Source organism: Heterodontus francisci, chromosome 3, assembly GCF_036365525.1.
Source record: "Heterodontus francisci isolate sHetFra1 chromosome 3, sHetFra1.hap1, whole genome shotgun sequence".
Taxonomy (NCBI): domain Eukaryota; kingdom Metazoa; phylum Chordata; class Chondrichthyes; order Heterodontiformes; family Heterodontidae; genus Heterodontus; species Heterodontus francisci.
In genome coordinates this window covers 188,542,876-188,564,045 of record NC_090373.1, presented here as the reverse complement: position 1 = coordinate 188,564,045, position 21,170 = coordinate 188,542,876, and positions in this window count along the sequence as shown.

Sequence of the window (21,170 nt, the reverse complement as noted above, 5' to 3'; positions counted from 1 at the left end):
AAGGACATTTGAGATGTTGGGCTGGATTTTACCAGCCCCCTGATGTCAGGGGTTGTGGCGGAGGGGAGGGCGGGCAGAAAATACCTCCAGGAAAGGCCTGCCACAGGCCTCGGCGCTGGGAAGGGCCCGCCCCATTTTACCAACAGCGGCGAAGCCTTGTGGTGGCCTCCCCGCCACTTGGTGATGGAACCTTCATTTAAATAGTCAAATAAATGTTAATAAATGCATAATTACTTACCTCGTCCCGACGGCTGTCCCACGCCGATATTCCGGCTGGATGCCGGAACTTCCGCGTCTTCATATCTCCGATCAGAGACCTGAGGCGTAACACTGGTGGCGAGGTGGGAGGAGTGAAGTTTTCAGGGCGGGGGGGGGGGGGTGCAGTGGGGAGTGGGGAAAACTGCTCCTATTGGTTGCGGGGATGGTGGGAAGGAGTTGAGGGTCAAAGTTAATTAAGTTGGGGGCGAAGTTCGGGATCACAAAAAATGCTTTTTTGGAGCGAGAGGGCAATTTACATATTGATTACTCATGGGGGTGCGTGGTGTGGGACAGGGGATTCAAAGTGCAATTAAAAGTTTAATTTTACTTTTTGGACAGTGAGACCTTTAAAAATTTAAATCTCACCGCCGATGCGGTGGTGTCAGAGGCCGTTGCTGGGGACGGAGTGCCCGCCCCCTCTATATCATCAGGGGCGGTCATTCCGCCCGCTTAATGTTAATGAGCTGCTGCGCTAAATATCTCAGCGGCTCTGCGGTGCACATCTCGCGTGTGCACTGCACTGTTCTTGAAGCTCGCCGCCGAGAGCGACAGCGAGCTTGAAAATTCCACCCCATTGTGTTTGAAAACAACTTTTACTAGATATCACATGCCTTACAATAAATAAACAACAGAAACCTTGGTGACTTGGGGGAGATGTTTACAAAGAAGTGACATGTCAAGATTTATGAAGGTCAGGAGTTGGTTTGACTTCTGAGATATTATTTTGGCTCATTTGGGGACTGGACAGTGTTGAAAAACAATTAGTTTTATAGCCTGCTGTAAAAGAAACCCCCAGCTCATCTATCCAGCACCTCTCTAAGAGACCTGGAGAAATCCAATGTGTCAGCTCCTCTTTCTCTACCTCTTTGAAAAAACCTTGCGAATCCAGTGTGTGATAACTGAAACCTGTGATGCCACATTTTTCCTGGAAAGCCTGCCAGACTATTTCTTGACATCTCCAGAACAAACTGCTTCTGAAAAGATCCCAGTGACCCGTCTCCATATACCGAGCTACCAGACCAAAATAGACAACTGACATCCTTCCATATCTTTTTTTTCTTCAAGAATTAGAAAGTATTTGGCCAAAGTATTCCTTTTATTTTTTTTTTTGTCAATGACCAATGCAGAGAGAATTTATTTTTTTTCCAAAGAGTGAGTGTGCGCTTGGGGTATTTAAAAAAGAAACATTCATATTTCAATCGGTGCGTTTGCTCCATTACAGGATAAGTCTTGTTTTGTAATAAACTGATAATTATGTTGTTTATTAAAGAAACCTGGTTGGTGTATTTTATTTCGGGACAGAATAAAGTATATGCTTGACCGTATCGGTAACTGGGTAAACATTTAAAATATATGTTGTGACCTATGGAGAAGTGGAACTTGAAAAGACAGTGCACTCCTCCCGCCTCAGTTGTAACACTGTCAAATAGAGCTCTCAAATGTCTGACATGATCACTCCAAGTGTCGCTGTAGACTAAAAGGTTATTGATGTACACAACACAATTAGTCATTTCGGCAATCACTTGATTGGTTAATCTTTGCAATGTGCCTGCTGCAATTTTCACATCAAATGGCATGACTTAACACTGGAACAGATCATCTGGTATCACAAAAGCAGATATTTCTTTGGCTTGGTCAGGCAAGGGGCCTTGCCAATAATCTTTAAGTAAATCAAACAAAGGCTGAGTTCAACACCTTATCAATACAATCTCAGCCTTGAGATCGGAGTCCGTCTAAGTTACTGCATTACGTTTTTGGTAATTTCTGCAGAACCTTTGAGAACTGTCTGATTTTGGTACCAAAATAACAGGAGAACTCCAAATTCTTTGCATGGGTTCAATTATATCATTACTTAATATGTATTGAACCTCCTCCCTGACTTTGGCCAATTTATGGGGATTGAGCCTGTAGCGGTTTTGTTTAATTGGTTTACATTCCCCTGTATCAACCTTATGAATAGCCAGAGAAGAATGACCTGGCTTATCTGCACATATAGACTTATACTCTCTCAATAGGTTAGTTATGTCTTTCCTCTGTTGCTCAGGTAGATGTTGTAGCACCTCATCCAGACACTCTCACCCCTCTGTGTTCACTAGCTTCACTGCAAGAGGCTCAATCTGAGAATTCTCAGTCTCAGAATCATCATCTGGATTATCACGTGCACCAGTAACACCATCTACATTCTCTATCATCTGTGCTACAGCTACTGGCTGACTATGCTCACAGTCATAGACCTCTTCAGCATGTTCACATGATACACCCTTTGACTATCCGTCTGTCTGGAGCACTAACTACATAGTTCACCTCACTAAGTTTCCTTTTGATACAGTATGGTGCACCAAATCTAGCTTTCAATGGTTTACCAGGCAAAGGCAGCAAGACCTTATCTTTGGGTTGAAAACTATGGGCTGAATTTTATCAGCAAGCCATGCTGGAAAAGCGATAACCTGAACATCTCCCGCAACCTTCTCACATTTGCCCTTTAACCCCCTCCCACCATCCCCACAGCCAATAAAAAGAGTTCTGAAGGCGTGCGAGTCATAGTCGGTTGGACATAAAATCAGCGTAGGATGGCCGCCGTTGGCAGTTAAGTTAATTTGCATTTCATTAATGCTCATTTAAATACTTAGATGAAGGCCCCACTGTCAAGCGGCGGGGTGGGAGTGGGGGAGGGGGCGGCGCACAGAGGCCTCACTGCCGCTAATATCCGGTGGGGCCTTCTTGACATCAGGGGTCGAAGCGGGCCTCACCTGGCGGAAATTTAGGGGCCACCTCACCACGACCCCCGACGTTAAGGGGCTCGTAAAATTCATCCCAATGTGCCTTAGCTGTTCTATCCATTTGGGCTTGCATCACCTGCTAAGAAGCCTTGAGACGTTCTCTGGCCATCTCACAAGCTTCTGAGAGTCTTTCTCAGAACACTGATGCATAGTCTAAGGGGGAAGTTACCCCCTCCTGTGCCAAAAATCTCTTGTTAATAAGTTTAAAGGGGACCCCATCCTCATGCCCAAACACTAATTTGAATGGAGAGAAACCAGTGGACTCATTTGGTGTGTCTCTGGTTGTGAATAACAAAAATGATATCTCTTTGTCCTAATCCTGGGGATACTCAAAACAATAAACCATAATCATACTCTTTAGCATTTGGTGATGTCTCTCCAAAGCACCTTGTCGCAGAGATATGCAGACGTCCTGAGCTGCTTCACTCCCAAATTACACATGACATGAAATTTGATCCCTGGTCAGACTGAATTGTTTTTGGCAACCCATACTGGGAAAAACTGGACCAACTCCTCAATCACAATTTTCTCTGTGATCTTCTTCAACGATATTGTCTCTGAAAATCAAGTGGACAAATCCATGAAGGCCAGCAGATAATTATGACGTGACTTAGTCGTAGCTAAGGGTCCAATACAATCCACAAGAACTCTAGTTATCAGTTTGTCAAATGCAGGTATCAGTATTAATGGAGTTAGCTTAATTGAAGGCTGCGGCTTCGCAAGCATCTGACATGTGTGACATAACTTACACAAGTGAGCCACATCCTCATGCATCATTACCCTAGCCCCCGTCTTCTGAATAACCAAACAACCTGCAACTGAAATCTCATCAGCAATTCTCTAAATTTCACAGAGGTAGCAAGGAGGGACAACAATTTGATGGACTACAGCCCAATCCATATCAGAGGGCCATTGGAGAGGTCACCGCTTCCTCATCAAAATGTCATTCTTGACATAATAACGCTCAGAGACTGTTGTGTGATTGCCTTCTCATTACAGGGACCTTTTCAGTTTCTGCCAGCTGAGGCAAGCTTCTTAAGTCGGGGTCTGCCTGTTGTGCCTCGATCAAAGAAAATCCACGAAACAATTCACCATTGTTAGCCTTGGAGCATTTACCACCAACATCCCCATCCAAATCCTGGAAATATTTTTCAGCCAATCAAACACTTGAATTGCCCTCCACCACAACTGAATCCTTCTCTTCATGTTTAATCCAATGAGCCTGGGACCTAGTCATCTCACAATCTGGGAATATTCCAGGAAATTCATCCTACAAAAACTCAGTTTCAGCAGCCTCAGCTGGCTTTTCCAAAACCACTGGAGATGCCAATACCTTATCCTCAGTCAAGTCATTTCCTAATGGCTGTGTTTGCTGACACAGTGGGCGGGGGGGGGTGCGAGAGCAGGCGGGGGCGAGCGGGGTAGAGTGCGGGGGTGAATGGGGGGGGTGGGGGCGAGCGGGCGGCGGGGTGGGGGGGGGTGCGAGCGGGCTGGGGGGGAGAGCACACCCAACACCACCAATCTCTCTCCCCGTTTCCCCCACCCCCGCTCTCTGCCCGCGTTACGCGATGACGTCATCTGCGCATGAGCCAACCAGTCCTGGCAATGCGGAACGCAGCGCATGGGCAGAGAGTAGGAGCCAATCTGTGCATGTGCGCAGTTTGGCCCAGTCTGATGAGGTCAGCTGCCAGCTGGGTTGTCAGTAATCACTTTGTTTCCTAATAGAAAATCTACACCCTCAATGGGCAAACCAGGAACGACACTGACGGGAACAAGACCAGTGATCAAGTCACATTTTAAATCATCCCTAGATAAGATAAATAGGTTTCACAATCTCTTGGATTAACACCTTCACATTCAGCCAACTACCGGGGAGAAAGTGGGAGGTGGGGCGGTGGTGGTGTAGTGGTAATGTCACTGGACTGGTAGCCCAGAGGCCCAGGCTAATGCTCTGGGGACGTGGGTTTGAATTCCACCACAGCAGATGGTGAAAGTTGAATTCAATTAATAAATCTAGAATTAAAAAGCTAGTCTAGTATGACCATGAAACCATCGTCGATTGTTGTAAAAAAAAAAACCATCTAGTTCACTAATGTCCTTTAGGGAAGGAAATCTGCCGTTCTTACCTGGTCTGGCCTACATGACTCCAGATCCACAGCAATGTGGTTGACTCTTAAAATTCCCTCTGAAATGGCAACTCAGTTCAAGGGCAATTAGGGATGGGCAATAAATTCCAGCCTAACCAGCGACACCCACATCCCATGAACGAATAAAAAAAAAGTTCATGTCACCCTCCAACATTAGTGACTATGCCACCCCTGTATCTCTAAGGATAATAATTGGCATGCCTGCCTCATCAGATAAAAGTGGGTATACTGTTGCGACCGACCGCTTCAGTCAAAGCCCCAAAATATACGATTCTGATTGTGGTGGGAGAAACGCACTGATAATTCAATCCCGTTGCTCCACAGATCACCTAACATATCATTTAAAACTTTTCAAATTAAAGAAAGACCCAGCCAAATTGTACCATCTATTAACCCCTGAATGAGGCTAACCAAACCAGGTGTCTTTCAATCAAACAATTAACTGTTTAATTTTAAAAAACTAAATACTTAAACACTATGAAGATATAAACAACTTTTAAAACAGAAAAAATTGGAGTCCTTGCAAATTTACAGTCCAGTGTTGCTTGAAGTCCTCACAGAATGTTGCTTGAAGTCCTCACAGAACGTTACTTTCCTTCTCTAGCGAATTTCAACAATTAACAACTTGCAAACACTTTCAACAGAATCAATCTGACTTTAGAGTTTTTGAGGGATAAAAGATTGTCACAGTCTAACTTCCCTTTCTTCAGTTTGAATTATCAGAGATCTCCATTTTGCCTTGACTTTTTTAGAATTTTGAGAAATAATAATTAAACAGACTAAAATCCTATTCCTTCAGTTTAAATGGTTGAGAGCTCTTTTTCCAGGTGATGTCATCACAGCTGTGCCCTCTGTCTGTGTGTTCTGTTAGAACAAACTGTCTTCAACTAAAAGCCAGTTCAAAATTGAATTGCAACTAATATATCGCTTGCTACTCACTCCCAATGGCTGTATCTTTGGTAGCGAGAATGCACCCCTTGAATCGCAGTCTCCAAATGGCTGTTTCTAAGGCAACGAAAATGCACCTTCCTATAACTCCTGAGGCTTGCTGGTTCTTAAAGCAATGCTGATCCCTTGCAAGCCTTAAAGGCAAACTGCATATTCCAAAAAAAATCTACAGGACCATGACAATACGTAACCCACAAACAGAAAACATCTATAGTTTTCTGCCTGCAATCTGATTCACACTATCAGTGAATGTGGGAGAAACCACCTGCTTGTTCTGAACATTACCCACTAGGATAGTATTTCCTGGGGAAAACCATGCAACTGTACACATGCAATGGGCTTATTTTTCCACTTACAATACTCAGCCTTGACATGTCCTTTCTTATGACAGAAATAGCATGTCAGTCCATTCAAACTAAACTTTTCCTCCTGGCTTTCTCTTTTATTCAGCTGATGTGTGTCTGTGTCTTTCTCAATAGAACCAGATCTCTTTCTATTAATAAACTTCTTATCTCTCTAATTTCTCTGAAAGTTTCCAAACTGAGATCTGTGGTACTACTTTTGTGAATCAATTCACAATCATTTGCCATTACTGCAGCATCCCTTATTTTACCAACTTTATGGTTCTTCTAGGTGGGACCTTATTCCTGAAGCGACACTATTTTTGAATTCTTCTATCAGAATCACTTCCCTAAGGCTCTCAAAGTCTTGTGCAATCTTCATCGATCTACACCACCTATCAAACACCATTTCCTTCTCTCTAGAAAATTCCATATAGGTCTGGCCCTGTTTCATTTTTAAATTTCTGTCTGTAGGTCTCTGGTACCAACTCATAGGCATTGAGAACAGCAGTCTTTACTTTCTCATAGCCTCATAAGTGTTCTTCTGAAAGAGACGAGTACATCTCCATAGCTTTCCATATGAAAACTTTGTCCATGATGATTTAGGCCAATCTAGATTCATGGCAAATTTTCTCAAATGACACAAAGTACACACCCTTTTCACTAGATTTACCATATATTCTTTGCCGAATCAAAACTACTCAGCATTTCCTCTGGGTCTTCCTCACCTTTGATCCCAAATGTCAATGGAAATTTTGAGATTTTCTCTCTTGAATTCTAATTTTTCCCTTATAAACCTCTCCTTTCTCCTATCTCATTCTCTATCTCTTTCTTTCTCTTACTTTTCCAGTTTCATCCTCTAAATTTCAAATTGTCTCCTTTCCCTTTCTCAAAATGGAGACGTGTGACCAGTGGTTTCTCAAAATGGTGACGTGTGACCAGTGGTGTTCCACAGGGATCCGTGCTGGGACCACTGTTGTTTGTGATATACATTAATGATTTGGAGGAAAGTATAGGTGGACTGATTAGCAAGTTTGCAGACGACACTAAGATTGGTGGAGTAGCAGATAGTGAAGGGGACTGTCGGAGAATACAGCAGAATATAGATAGATTGGAGAGTTGGGCAGAGAAATGGCAGATGGAGTTCAATCAGGGCAAATGCGAGGTGATGCATTTTGGAAGATCCAATTCAAGAGTGAACTATACAGTAAATGGAAAAGTCCTGGGGAAAATTGATGTCCAGAGAGATTTGGGTGTTCAGGTCCACTGTTCCCTGAAGGTGGCAACGCAGGTAAATAGAGTGGTCAAGAAGGCATACGGCATGCTTTCCTTCATCGGACGGGGTATTGAGTACAAGAGTTGGCAGGTCATGTTACAGATGTATAGGACTTTGGTTCGGCCACATTTGGAATACTGCGTGCAGTTCTGGTCGCCACATTACCAAAAGGATGTGGATGCTTTGGAGAGGGTGCAGAGGAGGTTCACCAGGATGTTGCCTGGTATGGAGGGCGCTAGCTATGAAGAGAGGTTGAGTAGATTAGGATTATTTTCATTAGAAAGACGGAGGTTGAGGGGGGACCTGATTGAGGTGTACAAAATCATGAGATAGCAAGAGGCTTTTTCCCAGAGTGGGGGATTCAATTACTAGAGGACACGAGTTCAAAGTGAAAGGGGAAAAGTTTAGGGGGGATATGCGTGGAACGTTCTTTACGCAGAGGGTGGTGGGTGCATGGAACGCGTTGCCAGCGGAGGTGGTAGATGCGGGCACGATGGCGTCTTTTAAGATGTGTCTAGACAGATACATGAATGGGCAGGAAGAAAAGAGATACAGACCCTTAGAAAATAGGCGACATGTTTAGATAGAGGATCTGGATCGGCGCAGGCTTGGAGGGCCGAAGGGCCTGTTCCTGTGCTGTAAATTTCTTTGTTCTTGTTCTTTGTTCTTTCTAACTCAAGTTTATTTTCATTTCTCTTTCTAATTCAATTTTGGATAGGTCCACTTGAACACTAGCAGAAATGTACTTTTCTTTCTCCAGCTTCAAGTGAGTAACCAATTCTTGGACTTCCTCTGCTTTCTTAGCCCCTGGGTGTACATTGTTTGGGATAGAAATGCAATACTGTACTAATGTGCCTCCTAGCTTTCCGTAGTCATGAAACCTCTACCATGAGGTACTCTAACTGGGGACAGCCATCACAAGCATTAAAGGCAGGATCACACCAGACTGGTGTCCTGTGAGCTCATAACGTGTTCTCAGAAGTGGAGCTGAGATTGAGTGGTGAAGAAGCACAGCTACGGAACAAAGGCCACAGGAATGGTCACAACTGCTAAAAGCTGCTAAAAGCCACAGGAAACCACAGAAAAGGAACAATGAAACAGCTGAAAGCACAGGGTAAGACAATGGCTTCAAATTTTCCTCTGCCTGCGCCGGGAGAAATGAAAGGTGATATGAAGCAAAACTGGCAGTTTTTCTCCTCGCAATGGCAAAATTATGAAATTGCAACAGATTTAATTAAAAAACCAGAGCAGCTGCATGTAGCTACACTTTTATCATTGTTGGGGAGAGACTATTATGAAGTGTATTCCACTCTAAATCTCTCAGAAGAACAAAAAACAACGGACAGTAGAAATTTTGAACGCCTTGAAGGCATGCTTTGAACCCCAAGCAAACGTGACCAATGAATGGCATGTGTTCAGTATTAGGGCCCAAGGTGAAAAACAGTTCATTGATCAATATGTGACTGCATTAACACAGCTCGCAGAATCCTGTGAATTTGCGCAACTAAAAGATGATCGAATTAAAGACAGGATTGTATTTGGCATAAGATATCCCGCAGTGAGAGCTACTGAGAGAAGACAAACTTACTCTCAGGAAAGCAATTAACATGTGAAGTGCTGAGGTCGTAAATCAGCAGCTAGCCCATATTCATGGCAGAATAGACCAGGCCTTGCATTATGCTGATAGACATTCCAGGCTGAAAGGGCAGAAAGATCACAAAGGGCAGGATGCAAATACTGCGGAGGACATCACGCACAGGAAAAGAAGGTATGTCCAGCGTGGGGAGAGCAGTGTTCTCACTGCAAGAAGCTGAAACATTCTTCACACAAGTGCTTGGCTAGAAGGAAGCACAACAAGCAGGTATGGATGACCACTGAAGAGATATCAGCTGAAGATTCGGACAAATCACTATACACCATACAACAGGTTGGTTCAGTCAGGTCGATAGGTGATAACTGGTTTGTGACTGTTGAAATGACGACTGCAAAAGGAGAATATCAAGTCAATATAAAGTGCCAGATATACACCAGTGCGTCATGCAACATCATGACCTTCACAGACCTGTGCAAAGTGGCTCAACATGACGATCCAAAAATGAAGCCCTCAAAAGTAAGGTTGAGGCCATATGATGGCACCATACCAGTGCCAAGAGGACAAGTTACTCTGAGAGCCCAATGCAATGACAAGAACGAAGATCTGGAGTTCCAGATTACAGACAGAAAGCAAAAGCCACTCATCTCAGCTGGAGCAGGTCTAAAACTTGGACTGGTAACCCTCAATATGTAAAAAGAGATTTGCAACATGTCACAGGATACTAAACCATTGACCATGGAACAGATCCCAGAGGAATACAACAATGTATTTACAGGTTTAGGATGTCTTCCTGGAGACTATCATCTCGAAGTAGATGAGAGGATCAGACCAATTCAGCATCTGCCGAGGAAAGTTTCAGCTGCCCTCAAGGCCAGCCTGAAAGACAAGATAGAAGAGCTGGAAAAGAAGGGAGTAATCAAGAAAGTGACAACCCCGACAGAATGGATTAGCAGCATGGTAGCACTGAAACCTGGAAAGCTGAAAGTATGCATTGACCCAAAGGATCTAAATAAAGCTCTGAAGAGATCTGGAATGGTATCTGGAATGAGCTGCCAGAGGAGGTGGTGGAGGCAGGAACAGTAGCAACATTTAAGAGGCATCTGGACAGAATGAGCAAGGGATTTAGAGGGATATAGAATTAATGCAGGCAGGTGGGATTAGTATAGATAGGTATTATGGTCGGCATGGACGCGGTGGACTGAAGGGCCTGTTTCTATGCTGTACGACTCTATGACTCTATCTCACTACCCCATGACAACCATCGAAGGAATTTTGCCACAACTTGCAAAGGCAAAAATCTTCACTACCTTAGATGTGAAGGATGGTTACTGGCAAGTGAACCTGGATGAAAGCAGCAGCTTTCTAACCATCTTCTGGACACTGTTTGGGAGATACAGATGGTTATACATGCCACGACTCCCGAGGAGTATCAATGCAGAAAGCATGAGATAGTTAGTGATCTTCCCGGAGTGGAAGCTTAGTTTAGTTTAGTTTAGTTTAGAGATACAGCACTGAAACAGGCCCTTCGGCCCACCGAGTCTGTGCTGACCATCAACCACCCATTTATACTTCTTTGGCCTCCTTATCTCGAGAGACAATGGATACGCGCCTGGAGGTGGTCAGTGGTTTGTGAAGCAGCGCCTGGAGTGGCTATAAAGGCCAATTCTAGAGTGACAGGCTCTTCCACAGGTGCTGCAGAGAAATTTGTTTGTCGGGGCTGTTACACAGTTGGCTCTCCCCTTTCGCCTCTGTCTTTTTTCCTGCCAACTACTAAGTCTCTTCGACTCGCCACACTTCAGCCCCGTCTTTATGGCTGCCCGCCAGCTCTGGCGAACGCTGGCAACTGACTCCCACGACTTGTGATCAATGTCACAGGAGTTCATGTCGCGTTTGCAGACGTCTTTAAAGCGGAGACATGGATCGCCGGTGGGTCTGATACCAGTGGCGAACTCGCTGTACAATGTGTCTTTGGGGATCCTGCCATCTTCCATGCGGCTCACATGGCCAAGCCATCTCAAGCGCCGCTGACTCAGTAGTGTGTCTAAGCTGGGGATGTTGGCTGCCTTGAGGACTTCTGTGTTGGAGATGCGGTCCTGCCACCTGATGCCAAGTATTCTCCGGAGGCAGCGAAGATGGAATGAGTTGAGACGTCGCTCTTGGCTGACATACGTTGTCCAGGCCTCGCTGCCATACAGCAAGGTACTGAGGACACAGGCTTGATACACTCGGACTTTTGTGTTCCGTGTCAGTGCGCCATTTTCCCACACTCTCTTGGCCAGTCTGGACATAGCAGTGGAAGCCTTTCCCATGCGCTTGTTGATTTCTGCAACTAGAGACAGGTTACTGGTGATAGTTGAGCCTAGGTAGGTGAACTCTTGAACCACTTCCAGAGTGTAGTCGCCAATATTGATGGATGGAGCATTTCTGACATCCTGCCCCATGATGTTCGTTTTCTTGAGGCTGATGGTTAGGCCAAATTCATTGCAGGCAGCCGCAAACCTGTCGATGAGACTCTGCAGGCACTCCTCAATGTGAGATGTTAATGCAGCATCGTCAGCAAAGAGGAGTTCCCTGATGAGGACTTTCCGTACTTTGGACTTCGCTCTTAGACGGGCAAGGTTGAACAACCTGCCCCCTGATCTTGTGTGGAGGAAAATTCCTTCTTCAGAGGACTTGAACGCATGTGAAAGCAGCAGGGAGAAGAAAATCCCAAAAAGTGTGGGTGCGAGAACACAGCCCTGTTTCACGCCACTCAGGATAGGAAAGGGCTCTGATGAGGAGCCACCATGTTGAATTGTGCCTTTCATATTGTCATGGAATGAGGTGATGATACTTAGTAGCTTTGGTGGGCATCCAATCCTTTCTAGTAGTCTGAAGAGACCACGTCTGCTGACGAGGTCAAAGGCTTTGGTGAGATCAATGAAAGCAATGTAGAGGGGCATCTGTTGTTCACGGCATTTCTCCTGTATCTGACGAAGGGAGAACAGCATGTCAACGGTCGATCTCTCTGCACGAAAGCCACACTGTGCCTCAGGGTAGACGCGCTCGGCCAGCTTCTGGAGCCTGTTTAGAGCGACTCGAGCAAAGACTTTCCCCACTATGCTGAGCAGGGAGATTCCACGGTAGTTGTTGCAGTCACCACGGTCACCTTTGTTTTTATAGAGGGTGATGATATTGGCATCGCGCATGTCTTGGGGTACTGCTCCCTCGTCCCAGCACAGGCAAAGCAGTTCCTGTAGTGCTGAGAGTATAGCAGGCTTGGCACTCTTGATTATTTCAGGGGTAATGCTGTCCTTCCCAGGGGCTTTTCCGCTGGCTAGAGAATCAATGGCATCACTGAGTTCCGATTTGGTTGGCTGTATGTCCAGCTCATCCATGACTGGTAGAGGCTGGGCTGCATTGAGGGCGGTATCAGTGACAACATTCTCCCTGGAGTACAGTTCTAGGTAGTGCTCAACACAGCGGTCTATTTGTTTGCGTTGGTCAGTGATTATGTCCCCTGATTTAGATTTGAGGGGGGCGATCTTCTTGATGGTTGGCCCAAGAGCTGTCTTAATGCCATCATACATTCCTCTGATGTTTCCGGTGTCTGAGGCCAGCTGAATATGACCGCATAGGTGTTGCCAGTAGTCATTTGCACAGCGCCTGGCTGTTCTTTGTGCAGTGCTTCTGGCTGCTTTAAGTGCTGCGGATGTTAAATCGCTGGGGGCTTTCTTGTAGTTCAGCAGTGCAATGCACTTAGCGGCTATGACAGGTTCCAGCTCTTCATTATGAGATTGAAACCAGTCTGCATTTCTCTTCGCACTTTTGCCATAGGTGTTCAAAGCTGACTCATAGATGGTGTCTCTGATGTGGGCCCACTTGGTCTCAATAAAAAGGAATGAAACCGGACGGACCACCCGGCATCGACCTAGGCACCGGAAACGACAACAGCAAACCTTGTCCTGTCGACCCTGCAAAGTCCTCCTTACTAAACATCTGGGGGCTTGTGCCAAAGTTGGGAGAGCTGTCCCACAGACTGGTCAAGCAACAGCCTGACATAGTCATACTCATGGAATCATACCTGACAGACAATGTCCCAGACACTGCCATCACCATCCCCGGGTATGTCCTGTCTCACCAGCAGGACAGACCCACCAGAGGTGGTGGCACAGTGGTATACAGTAGGGAGGGAGTTGCCCTGGGAGTCCTCAACATCGACTCCGGACCTCATGAAGTCTCATGGCATCAGGTCAAATGTGGGCAAGGTAACCTCCTACTGATAACCACCGACCGCCCTCCTACAGCTGATGACTCAGTACTCCTCCATGTTAAACACCACTTGGAAGAAGCACTGAGGGTGGCGAGGGCACAAAATGTACTCTGGGTGGGGGACTTCGATGTCCATCACCAAGAGTGGCTCGGTAGCACCACTACTGACCGAGCTGGCCGAGTCCTAAAGGACATAGCTGCTAGACTGGGTATGCGGCAGGTGGTGAGGGAATCAACACGAGGGAAAAACATACTTGACCTCGTCCTCACCAATCTGCCTGCCGCAGATGCTTCTGTCAATGACTGTATTGGTAGGAGTGACCACCGCACAGTCCTTGTGGAGACGAAGACCCGCCTTCACATTGAGGATACCGTCCATCGTGTTGTGTGGCACTACCACCGTGCTAAATGGGATAGATTTCGAACAGATCTAGCAATGCAAAACTGGGCATCCATGAGGCGCTGTGGGCCATCAGCAGCAGCAGAATTGTACTCAACCACCATCTGCAACCTCATGGCCTGGCATATCCCCCACTCTACCATTACCATCAAGCCAGGAGACCAACCCTGGTTCAATGAAGAGTGCATGAGGGCATGCCAGGAGCAGCACCAGGCATACCTCAAAATGAGGTGTCAACCTGGTGAAGCTACAACACAGGACTATCTGCGTGCCAAACTGCGTAAGCAGCATGCGATAGACAGAGCTAAGCGATCCCATAACCAACGGATCAGATCTAAGCTCTGCAGTCCTGCCACATCCAGCCGTGAATGGTGGTGGACAATTAAACAACTAACTGGAGGAGGTGGCTCCACAAATATCCGCATTCTCAATGATGGGGGAACCCAGCACATCAGTGCGAAAGATAAGGCTGAAGCATTTGCAACAATCTTCAGCCAGAAGTGCCGAGTTGATGATTCATCTCGGCCTCCTCCTGAAGTCCCCAGCATCACAGATGCCAGACTTCAGCCAATTCGATTCACTCCGCATGATATCAAGAAATGACTGAAGGTACTGGATACTGCAAAGGCTATGGGCCCTGACAATATTCCAGCAATAGTACTGAACACCTGTGCTCCAGAACTTGCCGTGCCCCTAGCCAAGCTGTTCCAGTACAGCTACAACACTGGCATCTACCCTGCAATGTGGAAAATTGCCCAGGTATGTCCTGTACACAAAAACCAGGACTAATCCAACCCGGCCAATTACCGCCCCATCAGCCTACTCTCTATCATCAGTAAAGCAATGGAAGGTGTCATCAACAGTGCCATCAAGCCCCACTTGCTTAGCAATAACCTGCTCAGTGACGCTCAGTTTGGGTTCCGCCAGGGCCACTCAGCTCCTGACCTCATTACAGCCTTGGTTCAAACATGGACAAAAGAGCTGAAGTCAAGAGGTGAGGCGAGAGTGACTGCCCTTGACATCAAGGCAGCATTTGACCGAGTATGGCATCAAGGAGCCCTAGCAAAACTGGTGTCAATGGGAATCAGGGGGAAAACCCTCTGCTGGCTGGAGTTATACCTAGTGCAAAGGAAGATGGTTGTGGTTGTTGGAGGTTAATCATCCGAGCTCCAGGACATCACTGCAGGAGTTCCTCAGGGTAGTGTCCTGGGCCCAACCATCTTCAGCTGCTTCATCAATGACCTACCTTCAATCATAAGGTCATAAGTAGGGATGTTCGCTGATGATTGCACAGTGTTCAGCACTATTCGTGACTCCTCAGATACTGAAGCAGTCCATGTAGAAATGCAGCAAGACCTGGACAATATCCAGGCTTGGGCTGAGAAGTGGCAAGTAACATTCACGCCACACAAGTGCCAGGCAATGACAATCTCCAACAAGAGAGAATCTAACCATCTCCCCTTGACATTCAACGGCATTACCATTGCTGTATCCCCCATTATCAACATCTTAGGGGCTACCATTGACCAGAAACTGAACTGGAGTAGCCATATAAATACTGTGGCTACAAGAGCAGGTCAGAGGCCAGGAATCCTGAGGCAAGTAACTCACCTCCTGACTCCCCAAAGCCTGTCCACCATCTACAAGGCACAAGTCAGGAGTGTGATGGAATACTCTCCACTTGCCTGGATGGGTGCAGCTCCAGCAACACTCAAGAAGCTCAGCACCATCCAGGACAAAGCAGCCCGCTTGATTGGCACCCCATCTACAAACATTCACTCCCCCCACCACCGGCGCACATTGACAACAGTGTGTGCCATCTACAAGATGCACTGCAGCAATGCATCAAGGCTCCTTAGACAGCACCTTCCAAACCCGCATCCTCTACCAACTAGAAGGACAAGGGCAGCAAATGCACGGGAACACCACCACCTGCAAGTTCCCCTCCAAGTCACACACCATCCTGACTTGGAACTATATCGCCGTTTCTTCACTGTCGCTGGGTCAAAATCCTGGAACTCCCTTCCTAACAGCACTGTGGGTATACCTACCCCAAATGGACTGCAGCGGTTCAATAAGGCAGCTCACCACCACCTTCTCAAGGGCAATTAGGGATGGGCAATAAATGCTGGCCTGGCCGCGACGCCCACATCCCATGAATGGATAAAAAAAAAATAATGTTTTCACAAGTCTCTTATGTGCCATTTTATCTGGATCACACAGCCCAGTGAGGAGACACGTCTGACAAGACTGTTAGTCAGTACGTGCTGTATCCCCATCTCTGACGCATTCTCCCTTTAAGCACAACTCCCCTCTGGGGGTGCAGGAAAATTGAGGCAAGACTAAGTGACCTAGAATTTTGTAGTTCATCCCTTTGTTCAACAGGAGTGTAACATTTCTCACCCTCCAATTCTTTGGCACAATTACTTATTTCCAAAGACTTTTGGAACACTATGGTTAGTGCCTGTGTTATCTCCTCCCCAGCCTCCCTCAGTATTCTGTAATGTTTGCCATCTGGGTCCAAGTTGCTGTTCTACATTCCTTCTCAATAACCCTTTCGATATTGTCTCCTTTTGAATAGATGGGACTTTCCGTGCTTGAGCAGTTTGGTTGGGATTCCATCCTTGCTGGGTGGCCTTATGTTCACTAGATGGTCTATGGCCTTCTTGAGCTCCAGTGATGAGGGTTGTTCATCTAACTCATCCATGGCAGGAAGTTGCAGGAGAGCGTTGAGTGCAGATTGGGAGAATGTCCGACTCACAGGAGTGCAGCTCACAGTACTGCTCAGCCCAGCGGGACATCTGTTGACTTTTGTCGGTGAGAACTTCACCATCTGCTGACTTCAGGGGAGCAAGTTTAGTGATGGCAGGGACAAGTGCCCTCATAATCCCTTTGGACATAACTCATAGATTTCCTTTGTCATAGGCAGTTTGAATTTCTTGATCCAGTGTTTGTGCAATATCTCCCTTTCCTTTGCGCAGCTGTCTTGGTTACTTTCAGGTTATGCAGTGTCTGAGCTCCTGGGTTTATGTTGTGCATCATGTAGGCTTTATTTTTTGCATCAATCACAGATATTACCTCAGCTGAGTAGGTCTCAAATCAGCCCTTGTTGGGGGTTTCACCTTTACAAAATGATACTTCTGCTGCTTCATAGATGATTGAACTTAGTGACTTCCAAGCTTCATCAATGCCAAGATTTTGGGAAAAATTGGCTGTCCACTGAAGCTCTTCAGTCTTATCTGCTCCTTCCATGACAACATGCACTGCACTGTACTGTTTGATGGTTCCACTTCTGACAGTTTCAGAGTGAAGAATGGAGTGAAATAGGGTTGTGTCCCCATTCTGTTTGGAATCTTCTTCTCCAAACTCCAGACCTTCACCTTCCCTGCAGATATGGAAGGAGTCTACTTGCACACTAGGTCAGATGGCAAGCTCTACAATCTATCAAGGCTGAAAATGAAGACAAAACACATCATGTCCTGATCAGAGAACTCCTCTACGCTGATGATGCCGTGCTAGTTGCTCACAAAGTAACTCAGCTACATTCTGTTACCTTGGGTCCATGGTGACAGACTGTCTGTCCCTTGATGCAGAGCTCGATACACACATAGGGAAAGCAGCTGCCACCTTTGGCCGACTTGCAAATCCCGCATGAGATAACACCAAGCTGGCCCTCAGGACCAAGCTGATGGTTCATAAGGCCTGTGTTCTCAGCACCTTGCTGTATGGCTGTGTAACATGGACGACTTACAGCTACCAGGAAAAGAAGCTCAATAATTTCCATCTTCGCTGTGCGGCGCATTATGGCTATATCCTGGCAGGATAATATCAGAAATGCGGCAGTCCTCTCAAAGGCAGAGCTCCCAAATGTGTCGGCACTAATCAAACAGAGGTAGCTTCAGTGGATCAGACGTGTCTGCAATTTGGAAGATGGTCGCATATCCAAGGACCCTATATGGTGAAGTAGCCAGGGCCAGATGACCAGTGGGCCCAAAGCTCCGCTTCAAGAATGCTTGCAAGCGTGATATGACGGCCCTACGTGTCGACTATCGGACCTGGGAGTCACTAGCTGGCGAAAGAAGGAAATGGCGACACATCCTGTGGACTGGTGTGCACTACCACGATGACCAGTAACTACTGGGAAATAGCTGCCAATATCAAAAACAACTCACAGTGTCACTTGTCAGCTTGATGTGCAGCACTTGTGGCAGAACCTGGCTCTCAAGGATTGGCCTTCACAGCCATCAACAAAGGTGCAACAGGAGAAGACACCCCACCTAAATGCATGTCCATCATCTTTTGTAGATGGAAGGATGCCAACCAACCTTTTGAATACTTCTCTCCAGTAGCACCTCTACCATATCCTCTCCAGGTAGTCCTAAGGTCCCTCCCCTCCTTTCCTCCTTATGGTGAAATCCTTAATAAATCTAAGTATAAATATATGAAGTATACTTAACCATTTCGGAGTTCCTTCACTCCCGAACACAAGATAGCTGCCTCAATCTCCTTTGTGGGACGACCTGCGACTCTCCTTTTGCTCCTTATGTGCTGATAAAAAAGCCCATGCTGGCCCTCTTGTGGTGAAGGCCCAGCTTGCAGCCTGAAGCTGCAGCTCAGGCCTCCGAATGCCAAGTTTTGAGGTGGACCTTGGCAACACAGCTGGGAGTATGACAGTGAGATACAAACAGAAAAAACAGGAAATACTCAGCAGGTCAAACAGTGTCAGGCTTGCTGCCTGACCCACTGAGTGTTTCCACCATTTTCTGTTTCTATTTCAGATTTCCAGTAACTGCAGTGTTTTGCTTTTGTACTGATGTGAAAGTGAGGCAAAGTACAGATTAACTCACTGAGCAAATGCAGATTGGACTCACTTGAACTCCAAATTTTCTCAAACAGAGGAGACCCAGAAGATGGAATTCACCTCCCCCCACCCCCACTCTGACCTAACCAATGATGGGCCTTCGCACCAATCTCAGGGCATCCTGGAGTAACTGTGCCAGGCCCCTGCCTAGCTCTATCTGGTAAGGGGGAGGATGAGGGGCTGGTGTGCTTGCTCCTCTATGACTCAATCCTGTCACCAGATAGTCTGCATTTTACTAACAGAGCTCGTCTGGCATTACCCACAGGACAAATTTCCCTCAGATGTGTTTGTGGTGGATCAGCAGTCAAGGTGCTTCGCCAGCCTCAGTCCAGCAATCTCTGACAGGTGCAACGTCTTCCCGCTGCTAGGTTGGACCACCTCGCCATCCTGTGGGTGCTTTACATGAGAAGTGCTCATAATCGAGGAAAAAACCCGATATCAAATCAAACAGATAGTCTTCCAATAGGGGAGAGAGATGGAGCACACAACATTAAGGCAACTCTGCCTCGCTCTTCAAAGTAATAAACAGTGTGCTGACCATAACTGCGCCAGTTTTTTGGTTACTTTTTTGCGAACCTTAATATATCTGTTACCTATCTATGATATATTAAATTTGCTATGCATGCCATGCAGTTCTTTTTTGGTCATCACCATTCTGTGACACACTGTCATGCCTACAGTTGCATGCTTCTTCCAATGTCCTCGGAGGGAAATTTGTCCTATGGGTATTGCAAAAGCCTTGGCCGAATTTAACAGCCACTTAAGGGCCTTCGCCCGCTGCCACAGGGATTTTACTGGTTGGACAGCCCAGGGCTGGGAAAAGCTGCCTGAAAAAAATGGTGGTTTTCAGATAGCCTGGGGATTGGTGGGTGGTGGGCCTTCCTGGTCAGGCACTCTGTGCCTGACAGAGGGCTGCCCCTGATGCCCCAAATATCCCCCATGCCCAGCATGCCCCCCCCCCAAGTCCCGGTAAGGCTCCTCGCCTTGCTGGGGCCCAAATGATCACCCCTGGCGAGGCCCCAAAAACTCATCTTCAAATCGGGGCCATCTTTCCTCTTCTTGTGGATGCTGGGTTGCAGTCCCAAATGTGGCCACCGCTCTCAGTGGCGTTGCTGGGGCTAAGAGCTGTTGGCCTGCTGATTGGCCGGAGCTCGATTAGGCAGGACTTCCTGCCTCAATGAGGTGGAAGTCCCACCAAAGACCAATTAAAGGCCTGGGGACCATAAAATCCAGACTGGATCCCAGGCCCGGCGGGGGCGGGATTGCCACTGACTTTTCGGTTGGTAGACGGCTCCCATCCGACGAGGGTAAAATTCAGCCCCTTGTGTCTAGCATGATGCACTCATTTCACTTCCATCTCTGGATGTTACACTGAAGTTTTACAGTTATAAAAATAATCAAAGTTTGGCCCTGCACACAGTTTACTTCAAGCAAGAAGCGTTCAATTGGCAAAGTCTCACTGGCAGACTCAGCCACAAACAAACAGCAGATCTCCAGATTGGGGAGACGCTAAACATTAACTGGGAGCTGGCTGCACTTCCAGCACAGATCGCACACTGGCTGTTCAAATGTTCAAATGATGCTCAAATATCCAAGTCCTGTTGGCAGAGATGGCACTGAATAAAACAGCCATCTGTGCTTCTCAGGGAAAGGTTTGAAAGGTGGCTGCAGGCGGGTCACAGGTGACAAGACTCTAACGCAGTGTAACCCCCTTGCTTCCTTCCCAAGGTGGAACCAGGTGGAAAAGTTAATGCTTATTCTCAGCAGCAACTTTCCCTCCTAGGACAACTCCCACACACTGCATGAAGGCCTGACTGCAGCCTCCTTCTAAACTCTGCTGGCAAGCCTTCCTGAACGTCACCAGGAAGAGAGCTGAGGCTCATACGGTTATCAGTGGTCAACACTGGTAACTAATGAATGCAATGGCAAGCTCCACAACCTTTATGCCTCATCTACAAAGCCAGAACTTTCTAGAAGCACCTTTCATAACCTCACAACGTTCCAAAGCCAATAATATACTTTCAGAAGTGTAGCTACAGTTGTAATGGAGGAACCACGACAGCCAATTTGCATAAATTGTAAACACAAGGTGATAATGACTAGATAATCTGCTCTTTTGATGTTGGTTGAGGGATAACCATTGGTCAGTAAACCAGAGAGAGAGAACCTCCATCTCTCCTTCGAATAGTGCTAAAGGATCTTTTATATCCACTTGAGAGGGCAGAAGGGACCATAATTTAATGTCTCAAATGAAAGGCGGCACCTCCAATGGTGCAGCACTTCCTCCGTGCTGTACTGGAGTCTCAGTCTGGGT